Here is a 14,821-nt window from a genome sequence, read left to right as displayed (position 1 = left end):
GGCGGGCACACAGCCGCCCCCCGCCCCCGGGAGGCCCGCGCTGAGGGGCCGTGAGGGCGCGGCCGGAGCGGGCCCCGAGGGCGGCTGTCGTGGTCTTGCAAAATGTGGACTATTAAAAAGAAATTCTTAAGAAATTGTATTCTTTCGTGTTCGGTCTTTGTTTGCTTTCAAGCCTGCTGAGCAAGAAGGGAGATTTAACCCTTGAAACGGCAGCCAGCAAGCTCTAAGAGATGCCCAGGTGTTCGAAAAACAAATTACTTGGTGGTAGAGTTGCCTTGTGAATGGTGCTGGCATCTCAGAAGTCAGAAACAGTTAACAATTTGCCCAGAGTGTTACAGGGGGTCAGAAGGGGGTTTGTGAAACAGGGTCTTGCCATATTGTTGCAAAATATGGAATGTTAAAAAATTTTCTTAAGAAAGGCTGGGCTGTTCTTTGGTGTTTGATCTTAGTGTACTTTCAAGCCTTATCAAGAAGGGACATTTAGTCTGCAAAACATAGAGCAGCTCACAAGCTCGAAGTGATGTCCAAGTGTTAGAAGTACAAATGACTTGATGGTGGAATTGCCCTGTTAAGGTTTGGGGTTTGACGTGTTTCAACAGTCTCAGGCCTAAGAGAGGTTAACAAAGCCTGGGAAGAAGGATGGACCACTGAAAGTGGACACAAAGGATGCAGAATTTGCAGGCTACAAGGACATCTGGCAGAACCCCCGAGATAAGGAAGAAATTAATAAAGACAACTCTGATTTTGCTGAATCAGCTCCGATTGGGTTAGAGGTAATTCTGGGGGGGAGATTGTGACTACCATCTCATGGCCACCAACCCCCAGAAACCCACCCAAACAAAAGAAAAGGAAGACTGAGCATGTGGACTAATTACAATGAGAAGTGAGAGAATCGTTAACCAATAAAAAATAGAACCGTTAATAAGAGAACTATGCAGCTTGTAGCCAATAACCATGAATGCCTGTGTTTGCTAAAATATATAAATAGTGAAAAGTTTTGGTAGTGGTGGGACAACAGCAGGGAAGGTCCCTAGGGATCTGCCACAGCTCAGGGTGGGGGGATAACACCCCATGGAAAGCACAAGCAGGGACACACAGCCCTTCCAGCCAGCTGGACCCAGGTTGTACCTGCAGCTTTGGGGTGTCTCTGAAGACACCCTGAGCCCAGAGATGAGCCCTGCCTTAAATATAGGGACCACATTAGTAGGGTGAAGTGCTGAAGGATTCCTAAACCTGTGATTATAAACCAAATAAACTGTGCCTTTTCCTACAAAGTTGATTGAGGGACTGGAGCAGCTCTGGGAGCAGCAAAGGCTGAGGGAGCTGGGGCTGTTCAGCCTCCAGAGCAGAGCCTGAGAGGGGCCCTCCCCAGGGGGTGTCAGGGGCTGCAGGGAGGGGGCAGAGGCTGGAGCAGGCTCTGCTCGGGGGGCCCAGCAATGGCCCAAGAGGAACGGGCAGGAACTGATGCCCGGGAAGTTGCAGCTGGACAGGAGGAAGAACTTCTTTGCTGGGCAGTGACCCAGCCCTGGAGAGAGAGCAGAGAGGGTGTGGAGTCTCCTGACTGGAGATCTTGCAGAGCTGTGTGGACACAATCCTGTGCCATGTGCTGTGGGATGGCCCTGCTGGGCAGGGAGGTGGGACCAGATGAGCCACTGTGGGCCCTTCCAGCCTGACCCAGTGTGTGACTCCTCACCTACTGTGCATCTGCAGAGCAGGGGGTGTTTGGGTGCCCCACCCGAGTCGGACAAGGGGAGATTGCAACACAAGAAAGTCATTTCAGGTGTGATCAGAAACTCCATCAGTGGTTCATCCTGTAATCAGGGACATGATTAATTATATTTGGGACATGGGTATAAATGCAAAACATTTGTTTCAGTTGTGAATGGAAAAGTGCAATAAATGCATTAAGGCGTGGGTATGGTTTGGGTTGTGTGTGGATCTCCCCCCACCTCTGGTCCCATTCAGCCTGGCTTTGTGGCTGATGGTGCTCACAGGGGCTCCCTTGGTTTATATGTGCTGTGTTTGTTCCAGCAGTGTTGCAACAGGAGATGGCAGAGTTCCCAACGGAGACCGTGCCATGCTAGCGGGAGGAAAAATCAGCTTTATGTTGTCCTTCCCTGGTGGTTTCCTTCAGCAGTAGGAATATTGCTGTGCTCATTCCAGCTGAACACTCCACTTTCTTGTTTATTTCTTTGTTCCAGAGGCACAGAAATTCTTGGTCTTTCTCTTTTCAAGCCATCTGTGCTGGTAATTCCTGTTATGAACTCAGGGTTCTTGTTCAGTTTTATCTGTGGTTTATGCTTCAATAGCTGCAAGTTTAGCTTCAAGTGTGGCTTTCCCAGAGATCCATAATCACTCTCCTTCATCAGCTTAAACACCTGCTTTAGACTACCAAGTTTCTCTAGGTTTTCCACAGCTTTTTTTTTTTTTTGTAATGTTATATGGGACACAAATCCTTTATCCTTTTCACCTCAGATTTGGCTTAATAGTGTAATTACAAAGTAATTTAGTTGCCTGTTTTACTAAATGTGTCTGTAATTGTCTCATGTTAGTAGACCGGTGTTTGCTAAGCTACTACAGTTTGTTTGGGGATGAAAATTACATGCAAAATAGAAATATCAGCATCTCCACTATATAATCTTGCCTTAATTTTCTTGCTCATCAGGTTGATACCATTAATTAATGCTCCAAAATCTGAACCTGCATTTGCTGGTATTGGTTCTTCCAAGGTCTGCTCAGCTAATCACTGTATTTTTAAGGCTGTTAGTCCTAGTTTCCTTTCAAGTCCCCAACCAGTTGATGAGTGATGCTCTCTGTCTTTTCTGCAACTAGCAAGGCAACAACAGAGCTGCTCTGTTTGGATTTACATTGTGAGGATTCCACAGGAGCTGCACAGTGTCCGTGGTGCAGTGGTGTGTTTGTGTCTGACACTGCAGAAGGGAAAATCTTCAGATGAAGATGAAAGGGGGATGCTGAGGGATGAGGAAGCAGCTCTGTGGAGGACTTGTTGGTCCTGGGGGACAACCAGCTGTCCCTGCCCAGCCGTGGGTCCTGGGGGCCAAGGAGGCCAATGGGATCCTGGGGGCATCAGGAAGAGCCTTGGAGCAGGGCAGGGAGGGGATCCTGCCCCTCTGGCCAGCCCTGGGCAGGCACATCTGCAGGGCTGGGCCCAGCTCGGGCTCCTCAGCACAGCAGGGCCAGGGAGCTCCTGCAGCGGGGCCAGCGCAGGCTGCGGAGATGCCCAAGGGCTGGAGCAGCTCTGGGAGCAGCAAAGGCTGAGGGAGCTGGGGCTGTTCAGCCTCCAGAGCAGAGCCTGAGAGGGGCCCTCCCCAGGGGGTGTCAGGGGCTGCAGGGAGGGGGCAGAGGCTGGAGCAGGCTCTGCTCGGGGGGCCCAGCAATGGCCCAAGAGGAACGGGCAGGAACTGATGCCCGGGAAGTTGCAGCTGGACAGGAGGAAGAACTTTTTTTCTGTGACGTGACTGAGCCCTGAAGAGAGAGCAGAGAGGGTGTGGAGTCTCCTCACTTGAGACCTGTCTGGACACAATCCTGTGCCGTGTGCTCTGGGACTGAGCAGGGAGGTGGGACAGGTGATCCACTGTGGGCCCTTCCAGCTTGAACCATTCTAGAATCCTGTGATTCTGTGAAGGGAACTGTCACAGCAAGACAAAGCTGAGATGGCAAAGCCCAGAGGTATCAGGGAATAACGTGGGTAAAGGAGTAAATGTTGAAGAGAGAGAGGCTCAAGCTAAAGCAGGAGGATGGTCAGTGAGGGCTGCTGTGGGGTCTGACCAGCTCAGCTGGTTTGTGTCCTTGCAGAGTGGGAAGGACACTGAGAAGGAAGAGGTGACAAGCCATGAGGAATTGCTGCAGGTGCAGAGTGTGTCAGTGCAGCTTTTCTGGGTGCTGATGGTGGGATTTTGTTCCATGCACCCAAGGGTGCTGGGGGAAGTGGCTGATGCCACAATAATCAGGAGAAGATTCTGCTGACTGAAAAAGGGCAAACACCAGACACTTATTCAAGAATTCTTCCTTGGGAGGGTGATGAGGCACAGGTTGCCTAGAGAAGCTGTGGCTGTCCTATTGCTGGAAGTGTCCTAGGCCAGGTTGGAGCTACCTGGGCTGGTGGAAGGTGTCCCTGCCCATGGCAGGGGGGTGGGATGAGATGATCTTTAATGTTCCTTCCAACCCAAACCATTCTGTGATTCTATAAGAAGGGTAAGAAGAAAGATTGGGCAACTCTATGCCACTTGATTTAGCCTGGCTCTCTGGAAGGTGATGGTGCATCTTCTCCTGGAAACTATTTTAAGCAAGAGGTGTTTTGGAACAGCCACAATGGCTTTGACAAGGGCAATCTGCCTAAACAACCTGATGATGAAACTGGTTCAGAGAACAAGGGGAGACATGTGAATGGTGTTTACCTTGAGTCTACCAAGACTTTGACGTGGGCACTCATAGTGTCATCTTACCAACCTGGTGGGTGAGGTATGGATTGGGTAAATGGGCTATAAATTGGATGGAAAATGGCCTGGATTGTTGGACTCAGATGGTGGTGATCCATGGCTGAGCACAGTGAGTGTACCAGAAGAGGCTGAGAAAACTCTATTTGTTACCACGGTAATTTTAGGGAAATAAGTACTTTGCTCCTTAGGGAGATAAATACTGTGCTCCTTAAGAAATATGTTTATTTTGGTTGGAAGAGGAAACCAGGCTTGTTGTAGAAAGCAAGTTAAAAATAGACATCAAAGTTCTAGAAGGTTATATACATTCTATGGTCTTTTAAAAACCTTGCAATTGAAAGCACTCTTTCAGTCACTGGTTTAAACACTCATCAAGGCCCATTCCCCCTTAAAAGTCAGACAAAATGAACATATCTCCAAGTCCTTCATTGTTTTTTCAAGACACATTTGCCACTGGAACTTTATTCTCTGGGTGCTGGTTCCTCTGGTCTCATAGAGGTCTTCTGCTAACTTAGGTTTTCATCAACATTTTTATTTTTCTGCATCTTGAGCAAAGCAGTTTTGTGCAACATGTAACCCTTGATAAACAATAGTTGTTCTTTAATCTCAAACCAGAAATATATGGCCAAAAATCTCACCATACCCCTTTGACCAAGTATGCTTCAAACATTGTAATTACAGGGATCTTGTTTCACAGCTCACAAACAAAGCAAATGTGTTTGTTTTACTTTATTAGATTTCTTATAATACGTTCATACAAACCCAAATGTGCATATACACACTCTGTCAATATTGCCTACTGCAATTTATTAAGTTTTATAAATTTTTTCCACTAGGTCACTGTGTTGTTAAACAGAGAGTGAAGGCAGGATCAATGCTAAAGATGGGAAGACTAAATTTCCAAGTAAACAATCTCAGCTTTCTCTTAATAAGTTTATAAGGGATGGTGCTGAGGAAGCTTAATTAATCATTAGCCCGAAACCTCTCTTAAAGCAGTTGTATTTTTCTAACAAGAGAATAAGAAAACAAAGGTATTTGGGCATAAGCTGCAGCTCGTGCTGCTGTTTCACTCTTCCCTGAGTGCTGCAAAGCCCCTCAGTCAGTCACTGTAATCCAGAGCTGGAACCCGGAGCGCATTTTGGGGATAGATCTTGTTGCTTTGTGATGAACTCAGAGGCCCTGGGAGAATCTCTTGGTGTTGACAGCCCCTGACAGTAAATGTCGCACGGACTGGGGGGAGCTCAGAGCCTTCTGGTGACTGCGATGAGAAGAGACACGGTGACAGAGGCCCTGATTGATGAGCCGTGCCACGAGGAGAGGGAGCTGGGTGTGAGTGTCTGTAATGGAACGGGCCACGGAAGTTATTCCTGGCTTTCCTAGGACGGTGACACACACTGCAGAAGAGTTTTCACAGGGGAGGCCTGTAAACCTGAGCCCTGGTGCTCGGCAGCTCCCTGTTAACACGGCGTTAAAACTTAACAGGCTTCAGCTTCATGCCCAGAGTGATAATGAAGCAAGCGACAAGAGGAGATGGTCAGTCCTGCAATTATCTTCAGGAACGTTCCTTTGTCGGCTTTTGCCTCCTCCTTTTAGTGCTCTCTCCCCGTGGCTCTGTGATCTGACACCGTGGAGACGTTGATGACCGAGGTTCCCTGGCTCTGACACTGCGCTGCTGTGACACGGGCTTGTCACAGCCATGTTGAGGACAGGGCTGATGCTCCTGGCGTTAACCAGGGCTGTGAGACCTCGTAGCCCACTCACCCAGCAAAGCATCTGCTCACACTGACCAATTAAACTGGCTTCTCTCTCATTAAAACCCTTGTGCAGGCTCTGGTGTGTCACAGATCTTTAAAATCTCCATTATGAATTCCATTTTTTCCGGGTATTTTTAGCTTATACTTGAAGAAATGATTATTGTCTCTTGCACTTAAACATATCAATTTCGGCTCCACAGACGTCTCCTCTGGGCCATATTCAAAGACCTGATCTGACTTGAACTGCTGAGTCCGTAGGGAGGATTTCAACACTGCTCCGAGCACTCGGACATTGGAGCTGTGCAGGGAGGAAGAGGGAGAGAAATTCAAGCCCTCCCCCATTTCCTTTGGTAAGCCAGGAGCACATCCCTTCCAGATTTACTTGGTTGTGCCAATTTAATGTGATTTCTTCTGAGGGCCTGGAACCACTCAAGGAAGGCTGACAGGTTTTATCAACTGAATGGAAACTGAAGTGATAAGGTGAGAGTTGTTGACATGATAACTAACAAACAGAAAACTTCAGTGTCCCTCCAGCTAAATATTGCACTCTGCAGGTAAGGAAACGATGGCAACAGCTGTGGTCTTGTCACCGAGCGAGAGTGTTTTAGTGCAGAGGAGCAGGAGGTGAACTGTGAAAACAAACACATTCAGTTTGCTACAGACTATTTCCCTCTATTACTTTTAATGAGAGCTAAACTCCAAAATGCACAATGGGACAATAATATTGTGGATAGAAGGAAGTCTGTGCACAGCTCCTAAATTCCAGACACCCGGTTGCAATTAAAATGATTGCTGTGTATTATTAATGGCTCGCCAGGAGTTTAAGGCTGTGATCAGGGCTGGGACCAATTGGTACAAGTCACTGCACAAGTGACTGAAAGGTAGAGCTGTCCCTGAAGGAGCTGAGTTAACAGCCTGAACCCCCCATGCTCAAAGGAGCTGGGAAAGAAGTGTAGAGAGGTGAGAGGAGGATGTTAAAATACATCACTGTAGAGGCTGGCAAACAACAGCTGGGTCACTACAGGCAGATGTTAATAAATGCTGCCTAATTGTGGTTTTTTAATTATTATTTTTTTAACTTTTAGTTCAGAAAATGTGGTAGGAGGAGGGCAGATAGGAAAAGAAGAAGAGACCTCTAGTGAATGATGAATTAGAATTAATGGGCACAGAAAGTACTGCAAGTACAGCAATTGTTTATTCCTCCTTTCCCCCTTTATATTCTTTTTCCTGAAAACACGCAGGGATTATGTATGAAGTGTAGCTGTCACAGCTCTCCCACAGCCCTTGAAATCGTTGTCTGCCAGCATAGAAGGCTTCAGCAGCTGAACAAAGAGGCACGAGACAGAGCTCTTGTACGGTGTCCGTCCCCCTCCCTGGCACCTGGCCTGCTCGGCACGGCTGGGAACGACAAACGCCAAGTGATCCCTTCCCGTTCAACTTCTCCTGCTAACTTTGTTTTTCACATGAAAGAGGTTTTGTACTTACCATGTTTGTCATCCTGCCACGTAGCTTTTCTTTTGCCTGTTACGGTTTGTCTCAGGTGAAGGTACCAAAGTGTGCTTTGTTTTGGAGAAGCAGAGACGCCATAAATCGTACAGGGGCAAGGTTGTGCTTTTCTCTCCAAACTGTGCTAAACTTTGGAATTTTTTTTTTGCCTGCTATTCAGCAATGGGGTCATATATTCATAGAACAAGCTGTTACAATGTTGAGATGCATTTCCTAAATTGTGCAAACTAGCTCAGGGCCCATCACTCCCCGTGTAAAGTTAGTGTTGCTTTTTGTGGATAGCCAGATTATGGTTGTCAGGGCTGAAAATTATCTTCCACTTCATCGTGAGGCTTGCTCAGTGTTGTAAGATCTTGAAGTTTTTTGTAGTAAATATTATCCTAATTAATTTAGTTTTTATCAGAAATCATCTTCACTGTTCCACCAACTTCCCAAATCATTCCTGAGCACATTGAGCACCGTGGACCATAATCTCCGTGGGACTCCCCTGATGATCGTCTTCTACTGTGAAAACTCATCCTTTAGTATAATCTTCTTTTTCCAGTACTAAATTCTTATTTAACTCTGTCAGGTCCTCACCTGCAGTCCCTGGCTGTTTAGTTTATTTAAGAGCCTTTGATGGGACCTTCTATGCATGAGGTTTCTGGAAGCTTGGGGTGAGTTGGAAATGCAGGGAAAATTTCTCAGCTGGAGCTCTGCTATTTACATGCTTTTGAGTCCTTCAGAGAATTCCAGCAGATTTAGGAGGCTCAGATTCCTTTTACAAAAGTCATGTTTACTTTTCCCTAACATGTTACTTTTATTCATGTGCTTGCTAATTCTGTTCTTTGCCACAGCTTCAGCCAATATGACCCAAATGGACATTAAACTTAGTGATCTGTGGTTTCTTGAATCGCCACTGGATTTATTTAAAAAACCCGATTTCTTACTCGTTACCTTCCAGCCCTTTGAAAATCACAGCAATTTTCAGCAAAAGGTTACATACATACTCAGGGTGTTAGGTCAGATGATTCATATTTAACATTCAATAAAAACCTTGCTTGAATTCCATCCATGCCCAGTGATATGTTGTTATTCATTTTATCTGGTCTGTAATCTCCACTTAACACCCTGAAATTAAGACAAGCCTTCTCCGAAGGCCTTACAAACAAGGTGCTGGTTGGAGAGTTTTCAAGGTTCTCCAGGTGAACAGAGATTTGGGGAAAAAAAAAAAAAGTGCTTGGGATTTTTTTGTGATGGCATCATCTTTTCTGAGCCTTCTTCCTCACACTGACTCTTCCAAGGCTTCTTGCTCTTGATGTGTTCAGGAAGGATTTATAGCATACTTTTCTATTTCTTTAGCAAACTGCTTCTAAACTCTTTCTTCAGTCTATGTTATTGTGCTTTTACATTTAGTCTGCCAGAATTTATGTTCTTTTTAGTTTTCCTTTTTCAGACACAACTTCAGCTTTTTGCAGGATACCTTTTAACTTCCAAGAGCCTCCCTGATCCTGCTGTTTTATGATGCCAGCTTTTTGTTTTCCTCTCAAGTCTTTTTTTTTTGACAGGTTATATGCATTTGCTTTGAGCCTCCAATATAGAATCCTAAAATAGTCTACCTGCCATCTGAAAACATTTTACCTTTCTGGCTGCCACTCTGAGCGTTTTCTTTAACAAATTTCCTCATTTTCAAATTCCCTTTCTCTGGAATCAAGCACAATCACTGCATTTGCCAACATTTTTCATTTCAGAGGATGCAGTCATGAATCAGCTAAAAGGATTAAGGGGTTTGGCCCAGCCCAGTCTCTGGGAAGCCTACAAATATCAGCCATTAACATTTCACTAATGTTAATTTACCTGATTTCATTAACTGAGAAGCAGGGAAGGAAGCAGCTTGCCAAGGCTGGTGATGGTGGGAATTCCTGCCCTGGAACAGCAGCTTCTCTCTCCAGCCTACAACAGACAAAATGACAGGTAATTGGGGGAAAAAAAATCAATCTGAGCTGATTTCTCACCACGTCACTGAAGTTTGGTACTAACTAGCATGAGTGATTTGGGGCAGAGTGAGCAGCAGAGTCAGGATGACAATGTCCAGTTGTCACAGCAGCAAACACAGGAATGATCCAAATGGGATGGACAGTGTGTGAGTGCCAGTGGAGAGTCATGGAATCACAGAAGGGTTTGGGTTGGAAGGGACCTTAAAGATCATCTCATTCCATCCCCCTGCCATGGGCAGGGACACCTTCCACTAGCCCAGGTTGCTCCAAGCCCCGTCCAACCTGGCCTTGGACACTTCCAGGGATCCAGGGGCAGCCACAGCTTTTCTGGGCAACCTGTGCCAGGGCCTCTCCACCCACACAGGGAAGAATTTCTTTCCAATATCCCATCTAACTCTGTCCTCTGGCAGTTTGAAGTCATTCCCTCTTGTCCTGTCACTCCATCCCTTGTCAATAGTCTCTCTCCATCTTTCCTGTCAGCTCCCTCAGGCACTGGAAGGCCACAGTTGGGTCACACTGGAGCCTCCTCTTCTCCAGGCTGAACAATCCCAGCTCTCCCAGCCTTTCCTCCCAGCAGAGCTGCTCCATCCCTCTGATCATCATGTTGTGGGGGACCATGTGAAAAGCTTTACAGAAGTCCAGATAATGGAGAGCTTAGAAGGCTTCATGACTTCAGTTCACATCTGACAAAATCTTGGGTATGGTCTGACCGAAAAAAGGCCTAAGACTGATTTGGCAGAGGCTGGGTTAGGATGCAGTTCTTTTTGTGTCTCTCCAATGACAAACCACTCCTTGCAGTGAGCAGGAGCTACTTCCAGGCAGCTCCAAAGCTGTTTGGGATAAGGAGTCTTTGCCAAGCAAGGGTGACTAAAGCTTGCTCAGGTGAAAAACTCCTCTGAGGGTGAAAGGCAGCTCCACTCAGGTGCCACAAAGCACCTTTAATGCAGGGTGAGCCACCCCACCCCATTGCAGTGCCACTGCTGAGTGGCATTGACTGCTTAGCAACGGGGAGAGTGATGGGGATGCAGATGAATTGACTGTTTTCTGAGCAAGCTGGGTAGGAACAGAAGTAATTAGCTGCTAGCTGATGAAAAGGCATGCTTAATTATTAGTATAATTATAGATATAATAGACCAGGAATTATTCAGTAAAAGTAAGAAGGCCAATATGTTACGAAGAAGGTAATGGGAATGGAGGAGAAAATGACAGCAGTGTGAATTCTTGAGAGGAAATGTAAAGGATTAAGATGATAAATCAGGAATCTTTTGGGTTTCTACTCTCTGACATGTCAACTCAATTTAACAGGGTACACAGAGCTAACGAGGTCTGTGGTGTGCATGATTTCTTTTATGTAAGAAACCTTATATATGAAGTTTTATATAATGTTGATTTAACTGAATGTATGCCAGTGAAATCAAGCTGTGCTTCCATAAATCTCAGAACCTGCACAATTTCACAAGGATCTTTGCTGTCCTTCCAGCAGTTTCCAGCCATTTAGTTCGATGGATCCTGCAGGAAGCTGGGCTACAGCTGGTTCTGATCAATATTGGTCATTGATTATAATGATTTGATAAGGCAGCACAGCTTTCCCCTGGCACCCTGAGAAGTCATGGTGACTAAGAAAGTGTCGTATTTATCAGCTGCCCTGCCTGGCCACTGCAGCTCTAACTGCTTTCCATGAGAAAATGGCTGGAGATAACAGGCTGAACTGCACTAACAGGGACATCAGTTGTTAATACAGGATGTAGAATCACTGAAATGGGTAGTTTGGGAAGATTTCAAGTATTTTAAGATTTTTTCTGATGTCAGAATGGACATAGGTAGGGCTACACCTGCCTTTGTGCCAGGGATTGGACTGGATGCTAATGACCCCAGCAGTGTCTTCTGTAAGAATCTGCAGCTGAGAGGCCCAAGATGTCCACATTTTCTTTTCTAAAATCGTAGTAGTTTCTAAAATTATGTCGTTGGAAAGGGAGACTGGCACCAGCAGCTCTGATCTGGGTTCTGTGAGTCTGAAAGTAACGGTGCCAAAGGATTACACACCATTTTGCCCATTGTGCTGGGTGGGAGGGAAAATCAAGATACGAAGATTTTATTGAATTAGGATTTGAGGACTAATTATTAAAATGGCTTTTGATGAATGAGTTGTGAGTCAGACTGGTTTGGCAAATAGCATTTTGATAAGGTATTTGTAAGACAGATAGTCTTGAGATGGTAGGATGAACGTAAAACACTAACCTTAATGAAGACATTAATTCAAAAATGATGCAAATGTGCACGAGCAATTGCTGCGTGAAGGCACTGGGGGACATCAGGGCAAACTGGGTACAGACAAACTCTAATTGTCTTCAGCTGGGCACAGAATCATTGAAAAGTGAAGCTGGAAGAAATCTCAGCTGATCACTTATTCCATCTCCTCCTTCCACACACAGTCAGATGTGCTGATGATATTCTTGGTGTGTGCAGAGCGGTTGTTTCTCTTCCATTTTGTAGCAGACTTTGATCTGCTCCAGGACTGTTACTGCACTGATCCTGCTCTGTCAGGGCTGTTACTGCATCTTTCCATGGTGTTCTCTCTTTTGAGCATGTTCTGTTCTCAGTCTCCTGATTCAGGTCATGTTTTCCAGCCCTCCAACCCTTCGTGTTGCTGCTTATCCTGTCAAAGGAGCAGCACCCAAAGCTGGATGTGCCTCTGCACTGAGGTGTCACTGAGAACACCAAAAGGACCTGCAAGATGTCTTGTAGGTAATTCTTCTGCTAGTATGCCTGAGGAGTGTTTTCTCTCTGCTCAGACAATAACCCCTGTTCAGCTTGTTATCAGAACCTTTAGATTGGTTTTCTTTCCAGACTGCTCTCTGCCCAGCTGATGTCCATCCTGTATTTGTGCACTTTACTCCTGCCTAAGTGAAACCACAATGCTTTTTACCATTGAGATGGCTCCTGTATTTATAGAGTTGTCCAAGTTGTCAAAAGTTTCTAATACTACTCTCCCCCATATATTTGCAGCCACTCTTTGCAGATTTAATCTTGGCAGATTTAATAAACACACAGTCCATTCCCTCATCCAGCCTATCAATAAAATATTGAGTGGATCTTATGAACAGCTGAGTAACCATTCAATTTGTCCTTTGCATTTCACAGTGAACCACTGGAAACTGCTTTCAGACTGCAGATTCCAACCAGATTTGTGTCATGACTTCAGCCAGGGCATTCTTCACCCACGTGGGACAATGTCAGGAGCCTCAGTGACATTGAGGTGTGTGGAATCTGCTGCTTCTTCCTTACCCACAAAGTCTCATGCACTGGAGAGCAATATTAGACTGAATCAGCTTGCTTTGTTCCTGAGGGATTCATGTTGACAAGTGCTCATCTCCTTATTAGTTTCTATGTACTTAGAAATCATGCTGATTATTCTGGTGATTTTCTGTTCCTGGGTGTTCAATCTTTTGGTATCTTGCTTATTCTGTTTGACTTGTAGCTGACTGTGAGTGTGTTCCAGTATAAGAACTTTGTGGACAGTTGTGAAAGCAACAGATACAAACCGTTAACTTTTCACCCTGTGCCAAGTGTGAAACTCCTGTGATAAAGCACAGAGACACAAGTGGTTCTCAAGGGAGTGGTGGAAGGAATGTTTTGGCAAAAAGAAATTATTTTATTTCAGTCTGAGAAATGATGATGCAAATCAGTGTGATTTAAAAAAGAGATTTCGGGGTAGCATGGGAGAATTCTGAGCAGTTTAAACTACAAGTCTGAACAGTCTTGTAGAAGTTGTCTTGTAGATTAGATATTAGGAAGAAATCCTTCCCTGTGAGGGTGGGGAGGCCCTGGCACAGGTTGCCCAGAGAAGCTGTGGCTGCCCCCGGATCCCTGGAAGTGTCCAAGGCCAGGTTGGACAGGGCTTGGAGCAACTTGGGCTGGTGGAAGGGGGCTGGTAGGAGAGTGGAATCTTTAAGGTCCCTTCCAACCCAAACCCTTCTGTGATTGTATGATAAATATGGTCAGGGTCACGTAAAAGAAGTTGGGAAACCTAGTTTTGGGTTGCACTGACTTCTTTGCCTATAGTAGATTGATAGTGAACTTCTAAGAAAACAGAAATAGAGATTAGACTAAATTTCATAACCTTTTAACCCAGAGAGCTTGGATCTCCTCTGCAAAGTGTCTTCTGCACTCTCATAAACTCACAGTGTTGACATGAGCTTATTCACAGCACAGGGTGACCTTTGCACAGCTCAGCCAGCAGTGCCTGTGTGCTGAGCTTTAGTGTCTCCTCTCAGTGCACACACGTGACTGCAGGGTTGATCTTCCTAAACCAACGTGTTTTGCTGGGTCCTGTAGCACTTCTGGGGTGTTTGATACTGTGTGGATGGGAAGTGGATGTATATTTATGTGAGCACTCCTGTGTATGAGTCAAGGGAGAAAAGATCACCATTGCAATGGGTATGAATGATTTGTTGTTATTCAGAAACATTGATTTTGCCTGAATTCAATATCTAAAAAGGGTCAAAAAAATACCACCCAACAAACTTTTACCTGTGTTGTGTATTAACAAGGCTTTGGGTCAGTACCTTTCCTGCTGTGCTGTTATGTAGAATTATCATCATGGTCATGCCTTGAGTTGTTTGCAAGAATCCCAGAATGCTTTGGGTTGGAAGGGACCTTAGACATTCCACCCCCTGCCATGGGCAGGGACACATCCCACTAGCCCAAGTTGCTCCAAGCCCCGTCCAGCCTGACCTTGGACACTTCCAGGGATCCAGGGGCAGCCACAGCTTCTCTGGGCAACCTGTGCCAGGGCCTCCCCACCTCACAGGGAAGATGGAGCTGCTGGCAGAGGAGGGAAATCAACAGTGTCATCAAACTCCCAAAATAGTGGCAGCTGTATTCCATGTTGGCTGCAGGAGTATTGAAGTGTGGGCAAGGACCCTGTTACAACTCTTCCTCCCCTCCCTCCTTTATTCCTGATCTTTTGCAATACAGATCCCCTTCTGCTTCCTGGTCCTTTGAGCTTAAGGAGCTGTAGCAGTACTTCAGATGTCATTTGTGTGGGGAAAGATTCCTTGCTCACTGGTATCCTTTGCTTTTTTCATGTGCCCTCCACAGGCAGGGTCAGGAATGTTCTTGGTGAGAA

Source organism: Manacus vitellinus, unplaced genomic scaffold (genome assembly GCF_001715985.3).
Source record: "Manacus vitellinus isolate BGI_N305 unplaced genomic scaffold, ASM171598v3 scaffold_25_pilon, whole genome shotgun sequence".
NCBI classification, from domain to species: Eukaryota; Metazoa; Chordata; class Aves; order Passeriformes; family Pipridae; genus Manacus; species Manacus vitellinus.
The sequence above is the reverse complement of the archived record's forward strand: the minus strand, read 5'-3'. Positions refer to the sequence as shown.